Source organism: Salmo salar, chromosome ssa01 (assembly GCF_905237065.1).
Source record: "Salmo salar chromosome ssa01, Ssal_v3.1, whole genome shotgun sequence".
NCBI lineage: Eukaryota > Metazoa > Chordata > Actinopteri > Salmoniformes > Salmonidae > Salmo > Salmo salar.
The window spans coordinates 841,007-868,873 of record NC_059442.1 but is presented as its reverse complement, the minus strand read 5'-3'; the positions used below and the strand labels follow the sequence as shown (position 1 = coordinate 868,873).

Sequence of the window (27,867 nt, the reverse complement as noted above, 5' to 3'; positions counted from 1 at the left end):
GACAGAAGCTGTTTTTCAATCTCAAGACCATCAGACTGTTAAACAGCCATCACTAACATTGAGAGGCTGCTGCCAACATACAGACTCGAAATCATTGTTGGCCAATTTAAAATCAGACACATCTTTCACCCCATAGACTAAGGTTTCCATCTTTCGGTGACATAACATTTACAATGTGCATAGAACAGTTTTTTTTTTTTTCATTACAGTGTTTGTAATATATTTATTTGGAAAATAAATGATTTTAATGTTAGGTGGTGCTTAAACAGCCTACTTTTATTTGTTGCAAATTCTGTAATGGAAATCCACGTGTTTTCGATTGAAAGATAGCCAAATTAAATCAAAGGAAAAAATGTTTTTAGAAAGCTGTCATAACTTAAATATTTCATGGTAATGAAAGTCAGATTTTTCTTTAGGCTTATATCTTCTTGGAAATAGAAAGACTTAAATATGAATTATTGTGAACATTTTTATTGACGTTATAAAAAGCGTTATGAAAGTGGAAAATCTCTTACAAAATCATCCATGAAAGGGGCAGTGTCTTCAGGGAAATCCGTCCCCTTTTTAAAGTCGTGCAACAAGTCGACGAGTCATCTCCAGCTCTCCGTCCTCTCTCCCTCCTCTCTCCCTCCCCTCTGCCTCCTCTCTGCCTCTGCTGAGGGCTGTACAGCTGGCAATTTACAGACAGAAGGGATGAAAGTCAATTGGCGAGGAGGTCCAAGCCCCGCAAACCGAACGCTTCTATAAAGTGCATAAATCAAGACGAAACCATTTTTTTTTCTCACCTCAATTTTTAATTTTGTCAACATTAGGTATAGAAGAGTCTATCCCTGGAACCATCTAAAAGCGTTATAAACTTTCGAGGCTGGACACGTTGTAACCGGTAAGTTCAATCTTTTTCCGTTAGTGTAAAACAAATGTCATCCGGTGTAGTGATGTGGTACTTGCTAAGATAACATCTCTTCATTCTTCCTTTCCAAATAATACATTTTATAAATGTAGACGAACTTCTTGGTAACATTTGAAACGTTCAGGTTGTGGTTTGAGAGAGATGAGCACCTACATGGTCCCGTGTGGCTCAGTTGGTAGAGCATGGTGTTTGCAATGCCAGCGTTGTGGGTTCGATTCCCACGGGGGACCAGTACGGAAGAAAAAAAAAAGTATGAACTGTATGAATTCACTACTGTAAGTCGCTCTGGATAAGGGCGTCTGATAAATGACTACAATGTAAATGTTACTTTAACCTAAATGAGCTAGACAGACAGACAGCTAGACAGTAATTTATAGGTCCCATGGCGTGTGTGGGATATTATCATCACAGGCAATGATAGTTGTCTTTTCAGATCTGTCCCAAAAGCAAGTCTCTCCTGTCTAACACAGAACCATCATATTGACGGTCTAATTATAATGACTACAATATTGGCGTGTAGTCTGAATCTTAGTGGCCGAGGAAATTCTCACGTTATTAATCTGCCATTTACCTGTACAGTGTCCTGATAACTTATATAATAGTAGTAATCGTGTAGCGTTAATAGCCTCATTTCATCAATTGTCCTTTGGAGAGAGAGAGAGAGCAACCTGGTCTCAGAGCATTTCGTATTATTCTGCACGTAAATCCGAGGGAGAGAGAGAGGGCTTCAAGTGGTTTCCACTAGATAACACAGCCACAAAGTCTACATTGGCAACAATTGCTTTTTGGTCTTACTTTAGGATTCGGTATAGGGTTATGGTTAGGTTAAAATAAGATTTTAACAAAGATAAATTGTATAAATGGGTGGGGTTTAGCCGTAATTATGACTTTGCGGCTGTTAACTAGTGACGATCGCTTCAAATGTTGAAATTACAGATTTTCTTTCAAGAGCTATTGCCTGTCACTCAAAGGGCAATTTTTTTTTACAAACTTATCTTAGCGCTGGCTGTAGGGTTATAGGTCCGGGGGTGTGTCTGAAATATTTCTGTTATTTTCACTGCTGGAATAATGAGCGCAATAGCTGGTGGTGGTGAGAAAAGGGGGGATACCTAGTCAGTTGTCCAACTGAATGTCTTCAACTGAAATGTGTCTTCCACATTGAACCCAACCCCCTCTGATTCAGAGAGGTGCAGCAGGGGGGGCTGCCTTAATCGACATCCACATCTTCGGCGTCCGGGGAACAGTGGGTTAAACTGCCTTGTTCAGGGCCCGGGGAACAGTGGGTTAAACTGCCTTGTTCAGGGCCCGGGGAACAGTGGGTTAAACTGCCTTGTTCAGGGCCCGGGGAACAGTGGGTTAAACTGCCTTGTTCAGGGCCCGGGGAACAGTGGGTTAAACTGCCTTGTTCAGGGCCCGGGGAACAGTGGGTTAACTGCCTTGTTCAGGAGGCAGAACGACAGATTTTTACCTTGCCAGCTCGGGGATTCTATCCAACAACCTTCCGGTTACTGGCCCCAACGCACTGAAAGTGCTGGGTTTTGATGAATTTCTAAAATAAAATAAAACCAATTTCATACTGCTGTCGTCTCGCGTTCTGTAGTTTATTGACGGTCTTTGCATTGTATCAACTACAAATCCGTCTGTGCAAAGTTATCTTCCATTGTGTATTGATTCGTTTCATTAAGTAGCATAGGCTACAGTAGTGAGTAAGAACAACAGTAAAAACATTAGTTTTTGTAATCCAGGTCGGTGTGTTGACAGTCAACATTGGGTGTAATTGGCTTCAACGTGTATAGGACTTTACGCATCACGCTTCTCCTCAATAATAAATACCAGGCTTCTGTAAAGGATATGCGTGAAGCTCGTTCCCAATAAACCAGATATAGCCTAGGACTACCGTTGATATGGCCTTATTGGACGGAATCATTTGAATATGTTTTGGAGGAGCGCGTCTTTGGTAACCAGACAAGGTTGTCTTTGGAAATGGGGATGTAGCCTATACACTGTAGGGAGGGATACAAGCTGACTGGAGTAGTCTGTACACTGTAGGGAGGGATACAAGCTGACTGGAGTAGCCTGTACACTGTAGGGAGATATGCAAGCTGACTGGAGTAGTCTATACACTGTAGGGAGGGATACAAGCTGACTGGAGTAGCCTGTACACTGTAGGGAGATATGCAAGCTGACTGGAGTAGTCTATACACTGTAGGGAGGGATACAAGCTGACTGGAGTAGTCTATACACTGTAGGGAGGGATACAAGCTGACTGGAGTAGTCTATACACTGTAGGGAGGGATACAAGCTGACTGGAGTAGTCTATACACTGTAGGGAGGGATACAAGCTGACTGGAGTAGTCTAAGCACTGTAGGTAGGGATACAAGCTGACTGGAGTAGTCTAAGCACTGTAGGGAGGGATACAAGCTGACTGGAGTAGTCTATACACTGTAGGGAGGGATACAAGCTGACTGGAGTAGTCTAAGCACTGTAGGTAGGCGTATGTGAATTGTGACTAATGCAAAAGCATGTCGGCAAAAGCCTCAAAAGTAAGATCATTTATAAACCTTTTATTGCTGACAGCGGTCTAAGGCACTGCATCTCAGTGCTAGAGGCGTCACTACAGACCCTGGTTTAATTCCAGGCTGTATTACAACCGGCCGTGATTGGGAGTCCCAGCGTCGTCCGGGTTAGGGTTTGTCCGGGGTAGGCCGTCATTGTAAAAACAAAACAAACAAAAAAATGTGTTCTTAACTGACTTGCCTAGTTAAATGAAGATTAAAGTAATGGATAGTCTCCTTGGCTTTATGCACGTCCAAGATAACTAAGGACTTGTTTTTAATTAATCAAACTAAAATGGAAAACAAGCAAATGGTACAGGAAAATAACTTGGCCTAAATATTTCTAAATAAGAGTGTCAGCGGATCATCTTATAGTCTAGACAGAGGGTTCCCTGTTCCCTGATGGACATATAGTCTACATGGAGGGGTTAATGTTCCCTGTTCCCTGATGGACATATAGTCTACATGGAGGGTTCCCTGTTCCCTGATGGACATATAGTCTACATGGAGGGGTTAATGTTCCCTGATGGACATATAGTCTACATGGAGGGGTTAATGTTCCCTGTTCCCTGATGGACATATAGTCTACATGGAGGGGTTAATGTTCCCTGTTCCCTGATGGACATATAGTCTACATGGAGGGGTTAATGTTCCCTGATGGACATATAGTCTACATGGAGGGGTTAATGTTCCCTGTTCCCTGATGGACATATAGTCTACATGGAGGGGTTAATGTTCCCTGATGGACATATAGTCTACATGGAGGGTTAATGTTCCCTGATGGACATATAGTCTACATGGAGGGGTTAATGTTCCCTGATGGACATATAGTCTACATGGAGGGGTTAATGTTCCCTGATGGACATATAGTCTACATGGAGGGGTTAATGTTCCCTGATGGACATATAGTCTACATGGAGGGGTTAATGTTCCCTGTTCCCTGATGGACATATAGTCTACATGGAGGGGTTAATGTTCCCTGTTCCCTGATGGACATATAGTCCACATGGAGGGGTTAATGTTCCCTGTTCCCTGATGGACATATAGTCTACATGGAGGGGTTAATGTTCCCTGTTCCCTGATGGACATATAGTCCACATGGAGGGGTTAATGTTCCCTGTTCCCTGATGGACATATAGTCTACATGGAGGGGTTAATGTTCCCTGTTCCCTGATGGACATATAGTCTACATGGAGGGGTTAATGTTCCCTGTTCCCTGATGGACATATAGTCCACATGGAGGGGTTAATGTTCCCTGTTCCCTGATGGACATATAGTCTACATGGAGGGGTTAATGTTCCCTGATGGACATATAGTCTACATGGAGGGTTAATGTTCCCTGATGGACATATAGTCTACATGGAGGGGTTAATGTTCCCTGATGGACATATAGTCTACATGGAGGGGTTAATGTTCCCTGATGGACATATAGTCTACATGGAGGGGTTAATGTTCCCTGATGGACATATAGTCTACATGGAGGGGTTAATGTTCCCTGATGGATATATAGTCTACATGGAGGGGTTAATGTTCCCTGTTCCCTGATGGACATATAGTCTACATGGAGGGGGTTAATGTTCCCTGATGGACATATAGTCTACATGGAGGGGTTAATGTTCCCTGATGGACATATAGTCTACATGGAGGGGTTAATGTTCCCTGATGGACATATAGTCTACATGGAGGGGTTAATGTTCCCTGATGGACATATAGTCTACATGGAGGGGTTAATGTTCCCTGATGGACATATAGTCTACATGGAGGGGTTAATGTTCCCTGTTCCCTGATGGACATATAGTTTACATGGAGGGTTAATGTTCCCTGATGGACATATAGTCTACATGGAGGGGTTAATGTTCCCTGATGGACATATAGTCTACATGGAGGGGTTATGTTCCCTGATGGACATATAGTCTACATGGAGGGGTTAATGTTCCCTGATGGATATATAGTCTACATGGAGGGGTTAATGTTCCCTGTTCCCTGATGGACATATAGTCTACATGGAGGGGGTTAATGTTCCCTGATGGACATATAGTCTACATGGAGGGGTTAATGTTCCCTGATGGACATATAGTCTACATGGAGGGGTTAATGTTCCCTGATGGACATATAGTCTACATGGAGGGGTTAATGTTCCCTGATGGACATATAGTCTACATGGAGGGGTTAATGTTCCCTGTTCCCTGATGGACATATAGTTTACATGGAGGGTTAATGTTCCCTGATGGACATATAGTCTACATGGAGGGGTTAATGTTCCCTGATGGACATATAGTCTACATGGAGGGGTTATGTTCCCTGATGGACATATAGTCTACATGGAGGGGTTAATGTTCCCTGATGGATATATAGTCTACATGGAGGGGTTAATGTTCCCTGTTCCCTGATGGACATATAGTCTACATGGAGGGGGTTAATGTTCCCTGATGGACATATAGTCTACATGGAGGGGTTAATGTTCCCTGATGGACATATAGTCTACATGGAGGGGTTAATGTTCCCTGATGGACATATAGTCTACATGGAGGGGTTAATGTTCCCTGATGGACATATAGTCTACATGGAGGGGTTAATGTTCCCTGATGGACATATAGTCTACATGGAGGGTTAATGTTCCCTGATGGACATATAGTCTACATGGAGGGGTTAATGTTCCCTGATGGACATATAGTCTACATGGAGGGGTTAATGTTCCCTGATGGACATATAGTCTACATGGAGGGGTTAATGTTCCCTGTTCCCTGATGGACATATAGTCTACATGGAGGGGTTAATGTTCCCTGATGGACATATAGTCTACATGGAGGGGTTAATGTTCCCTGATGGACATATAGTCTACATGGAGGGGTTAATGTTCCCTGTTCCCTGATGGACATATAGTCTACATGGAGGGGGGTTAATGTTCCCTGATGGACATATAGTCTACATGGAGGGGTTAATGTTCCCTGATGGACATATAGTCTACATGGAGGGGTTAATGTTCCCTGATGGACATATAGTCTACATGGAGGGGTTAATGTTCCCTGATGGACATATAGTCTACATGGAGGGTTAATGTTCCCTGATGGACATATAGTCTACATGGAGGGGTTAATGTTCCCTGATGGACATATAGTCTACATGGAGGGGTTAATGTTCCCTGATGGACATATAGTCTACATGGAGGGGTTAATGTTCCCTGATGGACATATAGTCTACATGGAGGGGTTAATGTTCCCTGATGGACATATAGTCTACATGGAGGGGTTATGTTCCCTGATGGACATATAGTCTACATGGAGGGGTTAATGTTCCCTGATGGACATATAGTCTACATGGAGGGGTTAATGTTCCCTGATGGACATATAGTCTACATGGAGGGGTTAATGTTCCCTGATGGACTTATAGTCTACATGGAGGGGGGTTATGTTCCCTGATGGACATATAGTCTACATGGAGGGTTAATGTTCCCTGATGGACATATAGTCTACATGGAGGGGTTAATGTTCCCTGATGGACATATAGTCTACATGGAGGGGGGTTATGTTCCCTGATGGACATATAGTCTACATGGAGGGGGTTTATGTTCCCTGATGGACATATAGTCTACATGGAGGGGTTAATGTTCCCTGATGGACATATAGTCTACATGGAGGGGTTAATGTTCCCTGATGGACATATAGTCTACATGGAGGGGTTAATGTTCCCTGATGGACATATAGTCTACATGGAGGGGTTAATGTTCCCTGATGGACATATAGTCTACATGGAGGGGTTAATGTTCCCTGATGGACATATAGTCTACATGGAGGGGTTAATGTTCCCTGATGGACATATAGTCTACATGGAGGGGGTTAATGTTCCCTGATGGACATATAGTCTACATGGAGGGGTTAATGTTCCCTGATGGACATATAGTCTACATGGAGGGGTTAATGTTCCCTGATGGACATATAGTCTACATGGAGGGGGTTAATGTTCCCTGATGGACATATAGTCTACATGGAGGGGTTAATGTTCCCTGATGGACATATAGTCTACATGGAGGGGTTAATGTTCCCTGATGGACATATAGTCTACATGGAGGGGTTAATGTTCCCTGATGGACATATAGTCTACATGGAGGGGTTAATGTTCCCTGATGGACATATAGTCTACATGGAGGGGTTAATGTTCCCTGATGGACATATAGTCTACATGGAGGGGGTTAATGTTCCCTGATGGACATATAGTCTACATGGAGGGGTTAATGTTCCCTGATGGACATATAGTCTACATGGAGGGGTTAATGTTCCCTGATGGACATATAGTCTACATGGAGGGGTTAATGTTCCCTGATGGACATATAGTCTACATGGAGGGGTTAATGTTCCCTGATGGACATATAGTCTACATGGAGGGGTTAATGTTCCCTGATGGACATATAGTCTACATGGAGGGGTTAATGTTCCCTGATGGACATATAGTCTACATGGAGGGGTTAATGTTCCCTGATGGACATATAGTCTACATGGAGGGGTTAATGTTCCCTGATGGACATATAGTCTACATGGAGGGGTTAATGTTCCCTGATGGACATATAGTCTACATGGAGGGGTTAATGTTCCCTGATGGACATATAGTCTACATGGAGGGGTTAATGTTCCCTGATGGACATATAGTCTACATGGAGGGTTAATGTTCCCTGATGGACATATAGTCTACATGGAGGGGTTAATGTTCCCTGATGGACATATAGTCTACATGGAGGGGTTAATGTTCCCTGTCCTGATGGACATATAGTCTACATGGAGGGGTTAATGTTCCCTGTCCGATGGACATATAGTCTACATGGAGGGGTTAATGTTCCCTGATGGACATATAGTCTACATGGAGGGGTTAATGTTCCCTGATGGACATATAGTCTACATGGAGGGGTTAATGTTCCCTGATGGACATATAGTCTACATGGAGGGGTTAATGTTCCCTGATGGACATATAGTCTACATGGAGGGGTTAATGTTCCCTGATGGACATATAGTCTACATGGAGGGGTTAATGTTCCCTGATGGACATATAGTCTACATGGAGGGGTTAATGTTCCCTGATGGACATATAGTCTACATGGAGGAGTTAATGTTCCCTGATGGACATATAGTCTACATGGAGGGGTTAATGTTCCCTGATGGACATATAGTCTACATGGAGGGGTTAATGTTCCCTGATGGACATATAGTCTACATGGAGGGGTTAATGTTCCCTGATGGACATATAGTCTACATGGAGGGGTTAATGTTCCCTGATGGACATATAGTCTACATGGAGGGGTTAATGTTCCCTGATGGACATATAGTCTACATGGAGGGGTTAATGTTCCCTGATGGACATATAGTCTACATGGAGGGGTTTATGTTCCCTGATGGACATATAGTCTACATGGAGGGGTTAATGTTCCCTGATGGACATATAGTCTACATGGAGGGGTTAATGTTCCCTGATGGACATATAGTCTACATGGAGGGGTTAATGTTCCCTGATGGACATATAGTCTACATGGAGGGGTTAATGTTCCCTGTTCCCTGATGGACATATAGTCTACATGGAGGGGTTAATGTTCCCTGATGGACATATAGTCTACATGGAGGGGTTAATGTTCCCTGATGGACATATAGTCTACATGGAGGGGTTTATGTTCCCTGATGGACATATAGTCTACATGGAGGGGTTAATGTTCCCTGATGGACATATAGTCTACATGGAGGGGTTACTGTTCCCTGATGGACATATAGTCTACATGGAGGGGTTAATGTTCCCTGATGGACATATAGTCTACATGGAGGGGTTAATGTTCCCTGATGGACATATAGTCTACATGGAGGGGTTAATGTTCCCTGATGGACATATAGTCTACATGGAGGGGTTAATGTTCCCTGATGGACATATAGTCTACATGGAGGGGTTAATGTTCCCTGATGGACATATAGTCTACATGGAGGGGTTAATGTTCCCTGATGGACATATAGTCTACATGGAGGGGTTAATGTTCCCTGATGGACATATAGTCTACATGGAGGGGTTAATGTTCCCTGTTCCCTGATGGACATATAGTCTACATGGAGGGGTTAATGTTCCCTGATGGACATATAGTCTACATGGAGGGGTTAATGTTCCCTGATGGACATATAGTCTACATGGAGGGGTTTATGTTCCCTGATGGACATATAGTCTACATGGAGGGGTTAATGTTCTCTGATGGACATATAGTCTACATGGAGGGGTTAATGTTCCCTGTTCCCTGATGGACATATAGTCTACATTTAGGGGTTTATGTTCCCTGATTGACATATAGTCTACATGGAGGGGTTAATGTTCCCTGATGGACATATAGTCTACATGGAGGGGTTAATGTTCCCTGATTGACATATAGTCTACATGGAGGGGTTAATGTTCCATGATGGACATATAGTCTACATGGAGGGGTTAATGTTCCCTGATGGACATATAGTCTACATGGAGGGGTTAATGTTCCCTGATGGACATATAGTCTACATGGAGGGGTTAATGTTCCCTGATGGATATATAGTCTACATGGAGGGGTTAATGTTCCCTGATGGACATATAGTCTACATGGAGGGGTTAATGTTCCCTGATGGACATATAGTCTACATGGAGGGGTTTATGTTCCCTGATGGACATATAGTCTACATGGAGGGGTTAATGTTCCCTGATGGACATATAGTCTACATGGAGGGGTTAATGTTCCCTGATGGACATATAGTCTACATGGAGGGGTTAATGTTCCCTGATGGACATATAGTCTACATGGAGGGGTTCATGTTCCCTGATGGATATATAGTCTACATGGAGGGGTTAATGTTCCCTGTTGATGGACATATAGTCTACATGGAGGGGTTAATGTTCCCTGATGGACATATAGTCTACATGGAGGGGTTCATGTTCTCTGATGGACATATAGTCTACATGTAGGGGTTAATGTTCCCTGATGGACATATAGTCTACATGGAGGGGTTAATGTTCCCTGATGGACCTATAGTCTACATGGAGGGGTTAATGTTCTCTGATGGACATATAGTCTACATGTAGGGGTTAATGTTCCCTGATGGACATATAGTCTACATGGAGGGGTTAATGTTCCCTGATGGACATATAGTGTACATGGAGGGTTAAAGTTCCCTGATGGACATATAGTCTACATGGAGGGGTTAATGTTCTCTGATGGACATATAGTCTACATGGAGGGGTTAATGTTCCCTGATGGACATATAGTCTACATGGAGGGGTTAATGTTCCCTGATGGACATATAGTCTACATGGAGGGGTTAATGTTCCCTGATGGACATATAGTCTACATGGAGGGGTTAATGTTCCATGATGGACATATAGTCTACATGGAGGGGTTAATGTTCCCTGTTCCCTGATGGACATATAGTCTACATGGAGGGTTCCCTGTTCCCTGATGGACATATAGTCTACATGGAGGGGTTAATGTTCCCTGATGGACATATAGTCTACATGGAGGGGTTATGTTCCCTGATGGACATATAGTCTACATGGAGGGTTAATGTTCCCTGTTCCCTGATGGACATATAGTCTACATGGAGGGGTTAATGTTCCCTGATGGACATATAGTCTACATGGAGGGGTTAATGTTCTCTGATGGACATATAGTCTACATGGAGGGGTTAATGTTCCCTGTTCCCTGATGGACATATAGTCTACATGGAGGGGTTAATGTTCCCTGATGGACATATAGTCTACATGGAGGGGTTAATGTTCCCTGATGGACATATAGTCTACATGGAGGGGTTAATGTTCCCTGATGGACATATAGTCTACATGGAGGGTTAATGTTCCCTGATGGACATATAGTCTACATGGAGGGGTTAATGTTCCCTGATGGACATATAGTCTACATGGAGGGGTTTATGTTCCCTGATGGACATATAGTCTACATGGAGGGGTTAATGTTCCCTGATGGACATATAGTCTACATGTAGGGGTTAATGTTCCCTGATGGACATATAGTCTACATGGAGGGTTAATGTTCCCTGATTGACATATAGTCTACATGGAGGGTTAATGTTCCCTGATGGACATATAGTCTACATGGAGGGGTTAATGTTTCCTGATGGACATATAGTCTACATGGAGGGGTTAATGTTCCCTGATGGACATATAGTCTACATGGAGGGGTTAATGTTCCCTGATGGACATATAGTCTACATGGAGGGGTTAATGTTCCCTGATGGACATATAGTCTACATTGAGGGGTTAATGTTCCCTGATGGACATATAGTCTACATGGAGGGTTAATGTTCCCTGTTCCCTGATGGACATATAGTCTACATGGAGGGGGTTAATGTTCCCTGATGGACATATAGTCTACATTGAGGGGTTAATGTTCCCTGTTCCCTGATGGACTTATAGTCTACATGGAGGGGTTAATGATCCCTGATGGACATATAGTCTACATGGAGGGGTTAATGTTCCCTGATGGACTTATAGTCTACATGGAGGGGTTAATGTTCCCTGATGGACATATAGTCTACATGGAGGGGTTAATGTTCCCTGATGGACATATAGTCTACATGGAGGGGTTAATGTTCCCTGTTCCCTGATGGACATATAGTCTATATGGAGGGGTTAATGTTCCCTGATGGATATATAGTCTACATGGAGGGGGTTAATGTTTCCTGATGGACATATAGTCTACATGGAGGGTTAATGTTCCCTGATGGACATATAGTCTACATGGAGGGTTAATGTTCCCTGATAGACATATAGTCTACATGGAGGGGTTAATGTTCCCTGATGGACATATAGTCTACATGGAGGGGTTAATGTTCCCTGTTCCCTGATGGACATATAGTCTACATGGAGGGGGTTATGTTCCCTGATGAACATATAGTCTACATGGAGGGGTTAATGTTCCCTGATGGACATATAGTCTACATGGAGGGGTTAATGTTCCCTGATGGACATATAGTCTACATGGAGGGGTTTATGTTCCCTGATGGACATATAGTCTACATGGAGGGGTTAATGTTCCCTGTTCCCTGATGGACATATAGTCTACATGGAGGGGTTAATGTTCCCTGATGGATATATAGTCTACATGGAGGGGTTAATGTTCCCTGATGGACATATAGTCTACATGGAGGGTTAATGTTCCCTGATAGACATATAGTCTACATGGAGGGGTTAATGTTCCCTGATGGACATATAGTCTACATGGAGGGGTTAATGTTCCCTGTTCCCTGATGGACATATAGTCTACATGGAGGGGTTAATGTTCCCTGTTCCCTGATGGACATATAGTCTACATGTAGGGGTTAATGTTCCCTGATGGACATATAGTCTACATGGAGGGGTTTATGTTCCCTGATGGACATATAGTCTACATGGAGGGGTTAATGTTCCCTGTTCCCTGATGGACATATAGTCTACATGGAGGGGTTAATGTTCCCTGATGGATATATAGTCTACATGGAGGGGTTAATGTTCCCTGATGGACATATAGTCTACATGGAGGGTTAATGTTCCCTGATGGACATATAGTCTACATGGAGGGTTAATGTTCCCTGATGGACATATAGTCTACATGGAGGGGGTTATGTTCCCTGATGGACATATAGTCTACATGGAGGGGTTAATGTTCCCTGATGGACATATAGTCTACATGGAGGGGTTAATGTTCCCTGATGGACATATAGTCTACATGGAGGGGTTAATGTTCCCTGATGGACATATAGTCTACATGGAGGGGTTAATGTTCCCTGATGGATATATAGTCTACATGGAGGGGTTAATGTTCCCTGATGGACATATAGTCTACATGGAGGGGTTAATGTTCCCTGATGGACATATAGTCTACATGGAGGGTTAATGTTCCCTGATGGACATATAGTCTACATGGAGGGGTTAATGTTCCCTGATGGACATATAGTCTACATGGAGGGGTTAATGTTCCCTGATGGACATATAGTCTACATGGAGGGGTTAATGTTCCCTGATGGACATATAGTCTACATGGAGGGGTTAATGTTCCCTGATGGACATATAGTCTACATGGAGGGTTAATGTTCCCTGATGGACATATAGTCTACATGGAGGGGTTAATGTTCCCTGATGGACATATAGTCTACATGGAGGGGTTAATGTTCCCTGATGGACCTATAGTCTACATGGAGGGGTTAATGTTCCCTGATGGACATATAGTCTACATGGAGGGGTTAATGTTCCCTGATGGACATATAGTCTACATGGAGGGGTTAATGTTCCCTGATGGACATATAGTCTACATGGAGGGGTTAATGTTCCCTGTTCCCTGATGGACATATAGTCTACATGGAGGGGTTAATGTTCTCTGATGGACATATAGTCTACATGGAGGGGTTAATGTTCCCTGATGGACATATAGTCTACATGGAGGGTTAATGTTCCCTGATGGACATATAGTCTACATGGAGGGGTTAATGTTCCCTGATGGACATATAGTCTACATGGAGGGGTTAATGTTCCCTGATGGACATATAGACTACATGGAGGGGTTAATGTTCCCTGATGGACATATAGTCTACATGGAGGGGTTAATGTTCCCTGATGGACATATAGTCTACATGGAGGGGTTAATGTTCCCTGATGGACATATAGTCTACATGGAGGGGTTAATGTTCCCTGATGGACATATAGTCTACATGGAGGGTTAATGTTCCCTGATGGACATATAGTCTACATGGAGGGGTTAATGTTCCCTGATGGATATATAGTCTACATGAAGGGGTTAATGTTCCCTGTTCCCTGATGGACATATAGTCTACATGGAGGGGTTAATGTTCCCTGATGGACATATAGTCTACATGGAGGGGTTAATGTTCCCTGATGGACATATAGTCTACATGGAGGGGTTAATGTTCCCTGATGGACATATAGTCTACATGGAGGGGTTAATGTTCCCTGATGGACATATAGTCTACATGGAGGGGTTAATGTTCCCTGATGGACATATAGTCTACATGGAGGGGTTAATGTTCCCTGATGGATATATAGTCTACATGGAGGGGGTTATGTTCCCTGATGGACATATAGTCTACATGGAGGGGTTAATGTTCCCTGATGGACATATAGTCTACATGGAGGGTTAATGTTCCCTGATGGACATATAGTCTACATGGAGGGGTTAATGTTCCCTGATGGACATATAGTCTACATGGAGGGGTTAATGTTCCCTGATGGACATATAGTCTACATGGAGGGTTAATGTTCCCTGATGGACATATAGACTACATGGAGGGTTAATGTTCCCTGATGGACATATAGTCTACATGGAGGGTTAATGTTCCCTGATGGACATATAGTCTACATGGAGGGGTTAATGTTCCCTGATGGACATATAGTCTACATGGAGGGGTTAATGTTCCCTGATGGACATATAGTCTACATGGAGGGGTTAATGTTCCCTGATGGACATATAGTCTACATGGAGGGTTAATGTTCCCTGATGGACATATAGTCTACATGGAGGGTTAATGTTCCCTGATGGACATATAGTCTACATGGAGGGTTAATGTTCCCTGATGGACATATAGTCTACATGGAGGGTTAATGTTCCCTGATGGACATATAGTCTACATGGAGGGGTTAATGTTCCCTGATGGACATATAGTCTACATGGAGGGGTTTATGTTCCCTGATGGACATATAGTCTACATGGAGGGTTAATGTTCCCTGATGGACATATAGTCTACATGGAGGGTTAATGTTCTCTGATGGACATATAGTCTACATGGAGGGGTTAATGTTCCCTGATGGACATATAGTCTACATGGAGGGGTTAATGTTCCCTGATGGACATATAGTCTACATGGAGGGGTTAATGTTCCCTGATGGACATATAGTCTACATGGAGGGGTTTATGTTCCCTGATGGACACATAGTCTACATGGAGGGGTTAATGTTCCCTGATGGACATATAGTCTACATGGAGGGGTTTATGTTCCCTGATGGACATATAGTCTACATGGAGGGGTTAATGTTCCCTGTTCCCTGATGGACATATAGTCTACATGGAGGGGTTAATGTTCCCTGATGGACATATAGTCTACATGGAGGGGTTAATGTTCCCTGATGGACATATAGTCTACATGGAGGGGTTAATGTTCCCTGATGGACATATAGTCTACATGGAGGGGTTAATGTTCCCTGATGGACATATAGTCTACATGGAGGGGTTAATGTTCCCTGATGGACATATAGTCTACATGGAGGGGTTAATGTTCCCTGATGGACATATAGTCTACATGGAGGGGTTAATGTTCCCTGATGGACATATAGTCTACATGGAGGGGTTAATGTTCCCTGTTCCCTGATGGACATATAGTCTACATGGAGGGTTAATGTTCCCTGATGGACATATAGTCTACAACCAAACTGGATCTTTATTAACAGCTTTGGTGGTTTAGATTTATTTTAGTGGTCTCACGATGCAATCCCTTGACGGTAGTCTTGACTTCTTGGCGAATGCATTGGGCAGGACAACAACACACCGCGTTCATTGAGAGGAGTGGAGTCTATGCTTAGTTTTTAATCAAATGTAACGAAATTGGTATAAAAAAAATAAATAAAAAGTTTTTTATGTTATGGGCACAAAATGCACATCTCTTTCCGTGTGCATATGGGCACTGTGTGTCACGGTTGCATAGGCCGCGCTTCCACTGTCAAATCCACGCCATAGCTAACCACTTTACCGCTAAAACCAGCTTTCGGTTGGTCTTAAACATCCCCATCAGCGCTGCCTGAATTTGGGACTTTGGCGCACGATTTTGAAGGACACGTCTCAGATAACGCCACTCCTCCCACCTCAGCACAAGGGAGCTCATATAAGACAGGTAAATGACCAATCCTGGCACTAGGGTTTTGAAAACAGATGAGCACCATCTTTAACAGGTCTCTCTCTCTCTCTCCCCCATTCACTCTCTGTCCCTCTCTCCGTCTCTCTCTCTCCCATTCACTCTCTGTCCCTCTCTCTGTCTCTCTCTCTCCCATTCACTCTCTGTCCCTCTCTCCGTCTCTCTCTCTCCCATTCACTCTCTGTCCCTCTCTCTGTCTCTCTCTCTCCCATTCACTCTCTGTCCCTCTCTCCGTCTCTCTCTCTCCCATTCACTCTCTGTCCCTCTCTCTGTCTCTCTCTCTCCCATTCACTCTCTGTCCCTCTCTCCGTCTCTCTCTCTCCCATTCACTCTCTGTCCCTCTCTCCGTCTCTCTCTCTCCCATTCACTCTCTGTCCCTCTCTCCGTCTCTCTCTCTCCCATTCACTCTCTGTCCCTCTCTCCGTCTCTCTCTCTCCCATTCACTCTCTGTCCCTCTCTCCGTCTCTCTCTCTCCCATTCACTCTCTGTCCCTCTCTCTGTCTCTCTCTCTCCCATTCACTCTCTGTCCCTCTCTCCGTCTCTCAATATCTTACTCAATTCAATTTCAATTCAAAGGGCTTTATAGACATATGAAACATATATTTACATTACCAATGCAAAGTGAAATCTTTAATTATTTGATACTTTTTTATTTATATATTTTTTTTTCTTAACTGCGATGTTGGTGAAGAGCTTGTAAGTAAGCATTTCACCTGTAGTATTCGGCACATGTGACAAATTAAATTTGATTTGAAATAAACAATTTGAAATGAAAAGTAAACATTACACTCACAAAAGTTTTAAAATAGACATTTCAAGTGTTATATTATTGGCTATGTACAGTGTTGTAAAAATGTGAAAATAGTTAATGTACCAAAGGGAAGATAAATAACTAGATAAATATAGGTGGTATTTACAGTGGTGTTTGTTCTCCACTGGTTGCCCTTTTCAAGTCAAATCAAACTTTATTTGTCACATGCGCCGAATATGACAGGTGTATGTATACCTTACAGTTATATGCTTACTGTACAAGCCCTTAACCAACAATGATTTAAGATGTTAAGAAAAAAAAGTGTTAAGTAAAAAATTGAAAATAATAAAATGTGTGAGTCAATGTGCAGGGGCACCGGTTAGTTGAGGTAATTGCGGTAATGTGTACATGTAGGTAGAGTTAAAGTGACTATGCATAGATAATAACAGAGAGTAGCAGCAGCGTAAAAGAGGAGTCTGGGTAGCCCATTGATTAGCCGTTCAGGAGTCTTATGGCTTGGTGGTAGAAGCTGTTTAGAAGCCTTTTGGACCTAGACTTGGCGCTCTGGTACCCATTGCCCTACGGTAGCAGAGAGAACAGTCTATGACTAGGGTGGCTGGAGTCTTTGACAATTTTTAGGGCCTTCCTCTGACACCGCCTGGTATAGAAGTCCTGGATGGCAGGAAGCTTAGCCCTGGTGATGTACTGGGCCGTACGCATTACCCTCTGCAGCGCCTTACGGTCAGAGGCCGAGCAGTTGCCATACCAGGCAGTGATGCAACCAGTCAGGATGCTCTCGATGGTGCAGCTGTAGAACCTTTTGAGGATCTGAGGACCCATTTCAAATCTTTTCAGTCTCCTGATGGGGAATAGGCTTTGTCGTGCCCTCTTCACTACTGTCTTAGTTTCTGTCTTAGTTTCACATGGCAACGGGCCACAAATTGATTTATTTTGTGTGCAAATGAACTCCAGCTTACAGACAACGTCAAATGTGATATAGCGAAGCACCTGAGTGAGTTGGGTGCGCAATTACGCAGGTACTTTCCCGAAACGGACGACACAAACAACTGGAGTCGTTATCCCTTTCATGCCCTGCCTCCAGTCCACTTACCGATATCTGAACAAGAGAGCCTCATCAAGATTGCAACAAGCGGTTCTGTGAAAATTTTATTTAATCAGATGCCACTGCCAGATTTCTGGATTGGGATGCGCTCAGAGTATCCTGTCTTGGCAAATCATGCTGTTAAGACACTGATGCCCTTTCCAACCACGTGTGAGAGTGGCTTCTCGGCCCTCACTAGCATGACAACTAAATACAGGCACAGACTGTGTGTGGAAAATGATTTAAGACTGAGACTCTCTCCAACCCAACATTGCAGAGTTATGTGCATCCTTTCAAGCACACCCTTCTCATTAACCTGTGGTGAGTTATTCACAATTTTAGATGAACAAATAAGGTTTTATATGTCAGGTGGTTAAAAAAAGAGCAAGATGATTGATTATTATTATTTGTTCCGATCTTTGTCACTTTCCAGTGTTGGGTTCTGAGAATCTGAAATATACTTATTCGTGTCACGTGAGGTAGAGGGAGTAATGTATCAGGGAAAGCGATCACGTGGCAGGCATTGATAAGGGGAGAGAGCCATGGATTAGTGATGGAGGGGGGTCCAGGTCAGGCATTGATAAGGGGAGAGAGTCATGGATTAGTGATGGAGGGGGGGTCCAGGTCAGGCATTGATAAGGGGAGAGAGCCATGGATTAGTGATGGAGGGGGGTCCAGGTCAGGTCAGGCATTGATAAGGGGAGAGAGCCATGGATTAGTGATGGAGGGGGGTCCAGGTCAGGCATTGATAAGGGAGAGAGCCATGGATTAGTGATGGAGGGGGTCCAGGTCAGGTCAGGCATTGATAAGGGGAGAGAGCCATGGATTAGTGATGGAGGGGGTCCAGGTCAGGTCAGGCATTGATAAGGGGAGAGAGTCATGGATTAGTGATGGAGGGGGGTCCAGGTCAGGCATTGATAAGGGGAGAGAGCCATGGATTAGTGATGGAGGGGGGTCCAGGTCAGGTCAGGCATTGATAAGGGGAGAGAGCCATGGATTAGTGATGGAGGGGGGGTCCAGGTCAGGCATTGATAAGGGGAGAGAGCCATGGATTAGTGATGGAGGGGGTCCAGGTCAGGCAGGCATTGATAAGGGGAGAGAGCCATGGATTAGTGATGGAGGGGGTCCAGGTCAGGTCAGGCATTGATAAGGGGAGAGAGTCATGGATTAGTGATGGAGGGGGGTCCAGGTCAGGCATTGATAAGGGGAGAGAGCCATGGATTAGTGATGGAGGGGGTCCAGGTCAGGCATTGATAAGGAGAGAGAGCCATGGATTAGTGATGGAGGGGGGTCCAGGTCAGGTCAGGCATTGATAAGGGGAGAGAGTCATGGATTAGTGATGGAGGGGGGGTCCAGGTCAGGCATTGATAAGGAGAGAGAGCCATGGATTAGTGATGGAGGGGGGGTCCAGGTCAGGCATTGATAAGGGGAGAGAGCCATGGATTAGTGATGGAGGGGGGGTCCAGGTCAGGCATTGATAAGGGGAGAGAGCCATGGATTAGTGATGGAGGGGGTCCAGGTCAGGCATTAATAAGGGGAAAGAGCCATGGATTAGTGATGGAGGGGGGGTCCAGGTCAGGCATTGATAAGGGGAGAGAGCCATGGATTAGTGATGGAGGGGGGTCCAGGTCAGGCATTGATAAGGGGAGAGAGCCATGGATTAGTGATGGAGGGGGGGTCCAGGTCAGGTCAGGCATTGATAAGGGGAGAGAGCCATGGATTAGTGATGGAGGGGGGTCCAGGTCAGGTCAGGCATTGATAAGGGGAGAGAGCCATGGATTAGTGATGGAGGGGGTCCAGGTCAGGCATTGATAAGGGGAGAGAGCCATGGATTAGTGATGGAGGGGGGGTCCAGGTCAGGCATTGATAAGGGGAGAGAGCCATGGATTAGTGATGGAGGGGGGTCCAGGTCAGGCATTGATAAGGGGAGAGAGCCATGGATTAGTGATGGAGGGGGGGTCCAGGTCAGGCATTGATAAGGGGAGAGAACCATGGATTAGTGATGGAGGGGGGGTCCAGGTCAGGCATTGATAAGGGGAGAGAGCCATGGATTAGTGATGGAGAGGGGGTCCAGGTCAGGCATTGATAAGGGGAGAGAACCATGGATTAGTGATGGAGGGGGGGTCCAGGTCAGGTCAGGCATTGATAAGGGGAGAGAACCATGGATTAGTGATGGAGGGGGTCCAGGTCAGGTCAGGCATTGATAAGGGGAGAGAGCCATGGATTAGTGATGGAGGGGGGTCCAGGTCAGGCATTGATAAGGGGAGAGAACCATGGATTAGTGATGGAGGGGGGGTCCAAGTCAGGCATTGATAAGGGGAGAGAGCCATGGATTAGTGATGGAGGGGGGGTCCAGGTCAGGCATTGATAAGGGGAGAGAGCCATGGATTAGTGATGGAGGGGGTCCAGGTCAGGCATTGATAAGGGGAGAGAGCCATGGATTAGTGATGGAGGGGGGTCCAGGTCAGGCATTGATAAGGGGAGAGAGCCATGGATTAGTGATGGAGGGGGTCCAGGTCAGGCATTGATAAGGGGAGAGAGCCATGGATTAGTGATGGAGGGGGTCCAGGTCAGGTCAGGCATTGATAAGGGGAGAGAGCCATGGATTAGTGATGGAGGGGGTCCAGGTCAGGTCAGGCATTGATAAGGGGAGAGAGCCATGGATTAGTGATGGAGGGGGGTCCAGGTCAGGCATTGATAAGGGGAGAGAGCCATGGATTAGTGATGGAGGGGGGGTCCAGGTCAGGCATTGATAAGGGAGAGAGCCATGGATTAGTGATGGAGGGGGGTCCAGGTCAGGTCAGGCATTGATAAGGGGAGAGAGTCATGGATTAGTGATGGAGGGGGGGTCCAGGTCAGGCATTGATAAGGAGAGAGAGCCATGGATTAGTGATGGAGGGGGGGTCCAGGTCAGGCATTGATAAGGGGAGAGAGCCATGGATTAGTGATGGAGGGGGGGTCCAGGTCAGGCATTGATAAGGGGAGAGAGCCATGGATTAGTGATGGAGGGGGTCCAGGTCAGGCATTAATAAGGGGAAAGAGCCATGGATTAGTGATGGAGGGGGGTCCAGGTCAGGCATTGATAAGGGGAGAGAGCCATGGATTAGTGATGGAGGGGGGTCCAGGTCAGGCATTGATAAGGGGAGAGAGCCATGGATTAGTGATGGAGGGGGGTCCAGGTCAGGTCAGGCATTGATAAGGGGAGAGAGCCATGGATTAGTGATGGAGGGGGGTCCAGGTCAGGTCAGGCATTGATAAGGGGAGAGAGCCATGGATTAGTGATGGAGGGGGTCCAGGTCAGGCATTGATAAGGGGAGAGAGCCATGGATTAGTGATGGAGGGGGGTCCAGGTCAGGTCAGGCATTGATAAGGGGAGAGAACCATGGATTAGTGATGGAGGGGGGGTCCAGGTCAGGCATTGATAAGGGGAGAGCCATGGATTAGTGATGGAGGGGGGTCCAGGTCAGGCATTGATAAGGGGAGAGAACCATGGATTAGTGATGGAGGGGGGGTCCAGGTCAGGCATTGATAAGGGGAGAGAGCCATGGATTAGTGATGGAGAGGGGGTCCAGGTCAGGCATTGATAAGGGGAGAGAACCATGGATTAGTGATGGAGGGGGGTCCAGGTCAGGTCAGGCATTGATAAGGGGAGAGAACCATGGATTAGTGATGGAGGGGGTCCAGGTCAGGTCAGGCATTGATAAGGGGAGAGAGTCATGGATTAGTGATGGAGGGGGGTCCAGGTCAGGCATTGATAAGGGGAGAGAACCATGGATTAGTGATGGAGGGGGGGTCCAAGTCAGGCATTGATAAGGGGAGAGAGCCATGGATTAGTGATGGAGGGGGTCCAGGTCAGGCATTGATAAGGGGAGAGAGCCATGGATTAGTGATGGAGGGGGTCCAGGTCAGGCATTGATAAGGGGAGAGAGCCATGGATTAGTGATGGAGGGGGGGTCCAGGTCAGGCATTGATAAGGGGAGAGAGTCATGGATTAGTGATGGAGGGGGTCCAGGTCCAGGTCAGGCATTGATAAGGGGAGAGAGTCATGGATTAGTGATGGAGGGGGGGTCCAGGTCAGGCATTGATAAGGGGAGAGAGCCATGGATTAGTGATGGAGGGGGGTCCAGGTCAGGCATTGATAAGGGGAGAGAGCCATGGATTAGTGATGGAGGGGGGTCCAGGTCAGGTATTGATAAGGGGAGAGAGCCATGGATTAGTGATGGAGGGGGGTCCAGGTCAGGCATTGATAAGGGGAGAGAACCATGGATTAGTGATGGAGGGGGGGTCCAGGTCAGGCATTGATAAGGGGAGGAACCATGGATTAGTGATGGAGGGGGTCCAGGTCAGGCATTGATAAGGGGAGAGAGCCATGGATTAGTGATGGAGGGGGGGTCCAGGTCAGGTCAGGCATTGATAAGGGGAGAGAGTCATGGATTAGTGATGGAGGGGGGTCCAGGTCAGGCATTGATAAGGGGAGAGAGTCATGGATTAGTGATGGAGGGGGGGTCCAGGTCAGGCAGTGATAAGGGGAGTGAACCATGGATTAGTGATGGAGGGGGGGTCCAGGTCAGGCATTGATAAGGGGAGAGAGTCATGGATTAGTGATGGAGGGGGGTCCAGGTCAGGTCAGGCATTGATAAGGGGAGAGAGCCATGGATTAGTGATGGAGGGGGGTCCAGGTCAGGCATTGATAAGGGGAGAGAGTCATGGATTAGTGATGGAGGGGGGTCCAGGTCAGGCATTGATAAGGGGAGAGAGTCATGGATTAGTGATGGAGGGGGGGTCCAGGTCAGGCATTGATAAGGGGAGAGAGTCATGGATTAGTGATGGAGGGGGTCCAGGTCAGGCATTGATAAGGGGAGAGAGCCATGGATTAGTGATGGAGGGGGGTCCAGGTCAGGCATTGATAAGGGGAGAGAGTCATGGATTAGTGATGGAGGGGGGGGTCCAGGTCAGGCATTGATAAGGGGAGAGAGTCATGGATTAGTGATGGAGGGGGGTCCAGGTCAGGCATTGATAAGGGGAGAGAGTCATGGATTAGTGATGGAGGGGGTCCAGGTCAGGCATTGATAAGGGGAGAGAGTCATGGATTAGTGATGGAGGGGGGTCCAGGTCAGGCATTGATAAGGGGAGAGAGCCATGGATTAGTGATGGAGGGGGGGTCCAGGTCAGGCATTGATAAGGGGAGAGAACCATGGATTAGTGATGGAGGGGGTCCAGGTCAGGCATTGATAAGGGGAGAGAGCCATGGATTAGTGATGGAGGGGGGTCCAGGTCAGGCATTGATAAGGGGAGAGAGCCATGGATTAGTGATGGAGGGGGGTCCAGGTCAGGCATTGATAAGGGGAGAGAGCCATGGATTAGTGATGGAGGGGGTCCAGGTCAGGCATTGATAAGGGGAGAGAACCATGGATTAGTGATGGAGGGGGGTCCAGGTCAGGTCAGGCATTGATAAGGGGAGAGAACCATGGATGAGTGATGGAGGGGGGTCCAGGTCAGGTCAGGCATTGATAAGGGGAGAGAGCCATGGATTAGTGATGGAGGGGGGTCCAGGTCAGGCATTGATAAGGGGAGAGAGCCATGGATTAGTGATGGAGGGGGGTCCAGGTCAGGCATTGATAAGGGGAGAGAGTCATGGATTAGTGATGGAGGGGGGTCCAGGTCAGGCATTGATAAGGGGAGAGAGCCATGGATTAGTGATGGAGGGGGTCCAGGTCAGGCATTGATAAGGGGAGAGAGCCATGGATTAGTGATGGAGGGGGTCCAGGTCAGGCATTGATAAGGGGAGAGAGCCATGGATTAGTGATGGAGGGGGGTCCAGGTCAGGTCAGGCATTGATAAGGGGAGAGAGCCATGGATTAGTGATGGAGGGGGGTCCAGGTCAGGCATTGATAAGGGGAGAGAGCCATGGATTAGTGATGGAGGGGGTCCAGGTCAGGCATTGATAAGGGGAGAGAGCCATGGATTAGTGATGGAGGGGGGTCCAGGTCAGGCATTGATAAGGGGAGAGAGCCATGGATTAGTGATGGAGGGGGGGTCCAGGTCAGGCATTGATAAGGGGAGAGAGCCATGGATTAGTGATGGAGGGGGGTCCAGGTCAGGCATTGATAAGGGGAGAGAGCCATGGATTAGTGATGGAGGGGGGGTCCAGGTCAGGCATTGATAAGGGGAGAGAGCCATGGATTAGTGATGGAGGGGGGGTCCAGGTCAGGCATTGATAAGGGGAGAGAGTCATGGATTAGTGATGGAGGGGGGTCCAGGTCAGGCATTGATAAGGGGAGAGAGTCATGGATTAGTGATGGAGGGGGGTCCAGGTCAGGCATTGATAAGGGGAGAGAGCCATGGATTAGTGATGGAGGGGGGTCCAGGTCAGGTCAGGCATTGATAAGGGGAGAGAGTCATGGATTAGTGATGGAGGGGGGTCCAGGTCAGGCATTGATAAGGGGAGAGAGCCATGGATTAGTGATGGAGGGGGGTCCAGGTCAGGCATTGATAAGGGGAGAGAGCCATGGATTAGTGATGGGGGGTCCAGGTCAGGCATTGATAAGGGGAGAGAGCCATGGATTAGTGATGGAGGGGGGGTCCAGGTCAGGCATTGATAAGGGGAGAGAGCCATGGATTAGTGATGGAGGGGGTCCAGGTCAGGCATTGATAAGGGAGAGAGCCATGGATTAGTGATGGAGGGGGGTCCAGGTCAGGTCAGGCATTGATAAGGGGAGAGAGCCATGGATTAGTGATGGAGGGGGTCCAGGTCAGGCATTGATAAGGGGAGAGAGCCATGGATTAGTGATGGAGGGGGTCCAGGTCAGGGCATTGATAAGGGGAGAGAGCCATGGATTAGTGATGGAGGGGGGTCCAGGTCAGGCATTGATAAGGGGAGAGAGCCATGGATTAGTGATGGAGGGGGGTCCAGGTCAGGCATTGATAAGGGGAGAGAGCCATGGATTAGTGATGGAGGGGGTCCAGGTCAGGTCAGGCATTGATAAGGGGAGAGAACCATGGATTAGTGATGGAGGGGGGTCCAGGTCAGGCATTGATAAGGGGAGAGAGCCATGGATTAGTGATGGAGGGGGTCCAGGTCAGGCATTGATAAGGGGAAAGAACCATGGATTAGTGATGGAGGGGGGTCCAGGTCAGGTCAGGCATTTATAAGGGGAGAGAGTCATGGATTAGTGATGGAGGGGGGGTCCAGGTCAGGCATTGATAAGGGGAGAGAGCCATGGATTAGTGATGGAGGGGGGGTCCAGGTCAGGCATTGATAAGAGGAGAGAGTCATGGATTAGTGATGGAGGGGGGTCCAGGTCAGGCATTGATAAGGGGAGAGAGTCATGGATTAGTGATGGAGGGGGGGTCCAGGTCAGGCATTGATAAGGGGAGAGAGTCATGGATTAGTGATGGAGGGGGTCCAGGTCAGGCATTGATAAGGGGAGAGAACCATGGATTAGTGATGGGGGGGTCCAGGTCAGGCATTGATAAGGGGAGAGAGTCATGGATTAGTGATGGAGGGGGGGTCCAGGTCAGGCATTGATAAGGGGAGAGAGCCATGGATTAGTGATGGAGGGGGTCCAGGTCAGGCATTGATAAGGGGAGAGAGCCATGGATTAGTGATGGAGGGGGGGTCCAGGTCAGGCAGGATTGATAAGGGGAGAGAGCCATGGATTAGTGATGGAGGGGGTCCAGGTCAGGCATTGATAAGGGGAGAGAGCCATGGATTAGTGATGGAGGGGGTCCAGGCCAGGTCAGGCATTGATAAGGGGAGAGAGCCATGGATTAGTGATGGAGGGGGTCCAGGTCAGGCATTGATAAGGGGAGAGAGCCATGGATTAGTGATGGAGGGGGGTCCAGGTCAGGCATTGATAAGGGGAGAGAGCCATGGATTAGTGATGGAGGGGGTCCAGGTCAGGTCAGGCATTGATAAGGGGAGAGAACCATGGATTAGTGATGGAGGGGGGTCCAGGTCAGGCATTGATAAGGGGAGAGAGCCATGGATTAGTGATGGAGGGGGTCCAGGTCAGGCATTGATAAGGGGAAAGAACCATGGATTAGTGATGGAGGGGGGGTCCAGGTCAGGTCAGGCATTTATAAGGGGAGAGAGTCATGGATTAGTGATGGAGGGGGGGTCCAGGTCAGGCATTGATAAGGGGAGAGAGCCATGGATTAGTGATGGAGGGGGGTCCAGGTCAGGCATTGATAAGGGGAGAGAGCCATGGATTAGTGATGGAGGGGGGGTCCAGGTCAGGCATTGATAAGGGGAGAGAGTCATGGATTAGTGATGGAGGGGGGGTCCAGGTCAGGCATTGATAAGGGGAGAGAGTCATGGATTAGTGATGGAGGGGGTCCAGGTCAGGCATTGATAAGGGGAGAGAACCATGGATTAGTGATGGAGGGGGGTCCAGGTCAGGCATTGATAAGGGGAGAGAGTCATGGATTAGTGATGGAGGGGGGGGTCCAGGTCAGGCATTGATAAGGGGAGAGAGCCATGGATTAGTGATGGAGGGGGGTCCAGGTCAGGCATTGATAAGGGGAGAGAGCCATGGATTAGTGATGGAGGGGGTCCAGGTCAGGCATTGATAAGGGGAGAGAGCCATGGATTAGTGATGGAGGGGGTCCAGGTCAGGCATTGATAAGGGGAGAGAGTCATGGATTAGTGATGGAGGGGGGTCCAGGTCAGGTCAGGCATTGATAAGGGGAGAGAGCCATGGATTAGTGATGGAGGGGGTCCAGGTCAGGCATTGATAAGGGGAGAGAGCCATGGATTAGTGATGGAGGGGGGGTCCAGGTCAGGCATTGATAAGGGGAGAGAGCCATGGATTAGTGATGGAGGGGGGGTCCAGGTCAGGTCAGGCATTGATAAGGGGAGAGAGCCATGGATTAGTGATGGAGGGGGGGTCCAGGTCAGGCATTGATAAGGGGAGAGAGCCATGGATTAGTGATGGAGGGGGGTCCAGGTCAGGCATTGATAAGGGGAGAGAGCCATGGATTAGTGATGGAGGGGGGTCCAGGTCAGGCATTGATAAGGGGAGAGAGTCATGGATTAGTGATGGAGGGGGTCCAGGTCAGGCATTGATAAGGGAGAGAGTCATGGATTAGTGATGGAGGGGGGTCCAGGTCAGGCATTGATAAGGGGAGAGAGCCATGGATTAGTGATGGAGGGGGGGTCCAGGTCAGGCATTGATAAGGGGAGAGAGCCATGGATTAGTGATGGAGGGGGGTCCAGGTCAGGCATTGATAAGGGGAGAGAACCATGGATTAGTGATGGAGGGGGGTCCAGGTCAGGCATTGATAAGGGGAGAGAGCCATGGATTAGTGATGGAGGGGGTCCAGGTCAGGCATTGATAAGGGGAGAGAGTCATGGATTAGTGATGGAGGGGGGTCCAGGTCAGGCATTGATAAGAGGAGAGAGTCATGGATTAGTGATGGAGGGGGGGTCCAGGTCAGGCATTGATAAGGGGAGAGAGCCATGGATTAGTGATGGAGGGGGGTCCAGGTCAGGTCGCATTGATAAGGGGAGAGAGCCATGGATTAGTGATGGAGGGGGTCCAGGTCAGGCATTGATAAGGGGAGAGAGTCATGGATTAGTGATGGAGGGGGTCCAGGTCAGGCATTGATAAGGGGAAAGAGCCATGGATTAGTGATGGAGGGGGTCCAGGTCAGGAGC

At 47.1% G+C, this 27,867-nt stretch overlaps 1 protein-coding gene across 2 annotated transcripts in view; it reads left to right on the top strand.

Annotated features, from left to right (window-relative positions):
* The first annotated feature begins 560 nt into the window (after window positions 1–560).
* Window positions 561–27,867, top strand: part of LOC106593885 (lysyl oxidase homolog 3B) — a 139,947-nt gene continuing 112,640 nt past the window's right edge. Inside the window, exon 1 of one of the 2 annotated variants that reach the window (XM_045704320.1) lies at window positions 561–883. The gene's annotated coding sequence lies outside the window, so the exon portion shown is untranslated. The remainder of the gene's footprint in view (window positions 884–27,867) is intronic. The other variant, XM_045704305.1, reaches the window with a different exon arrangement.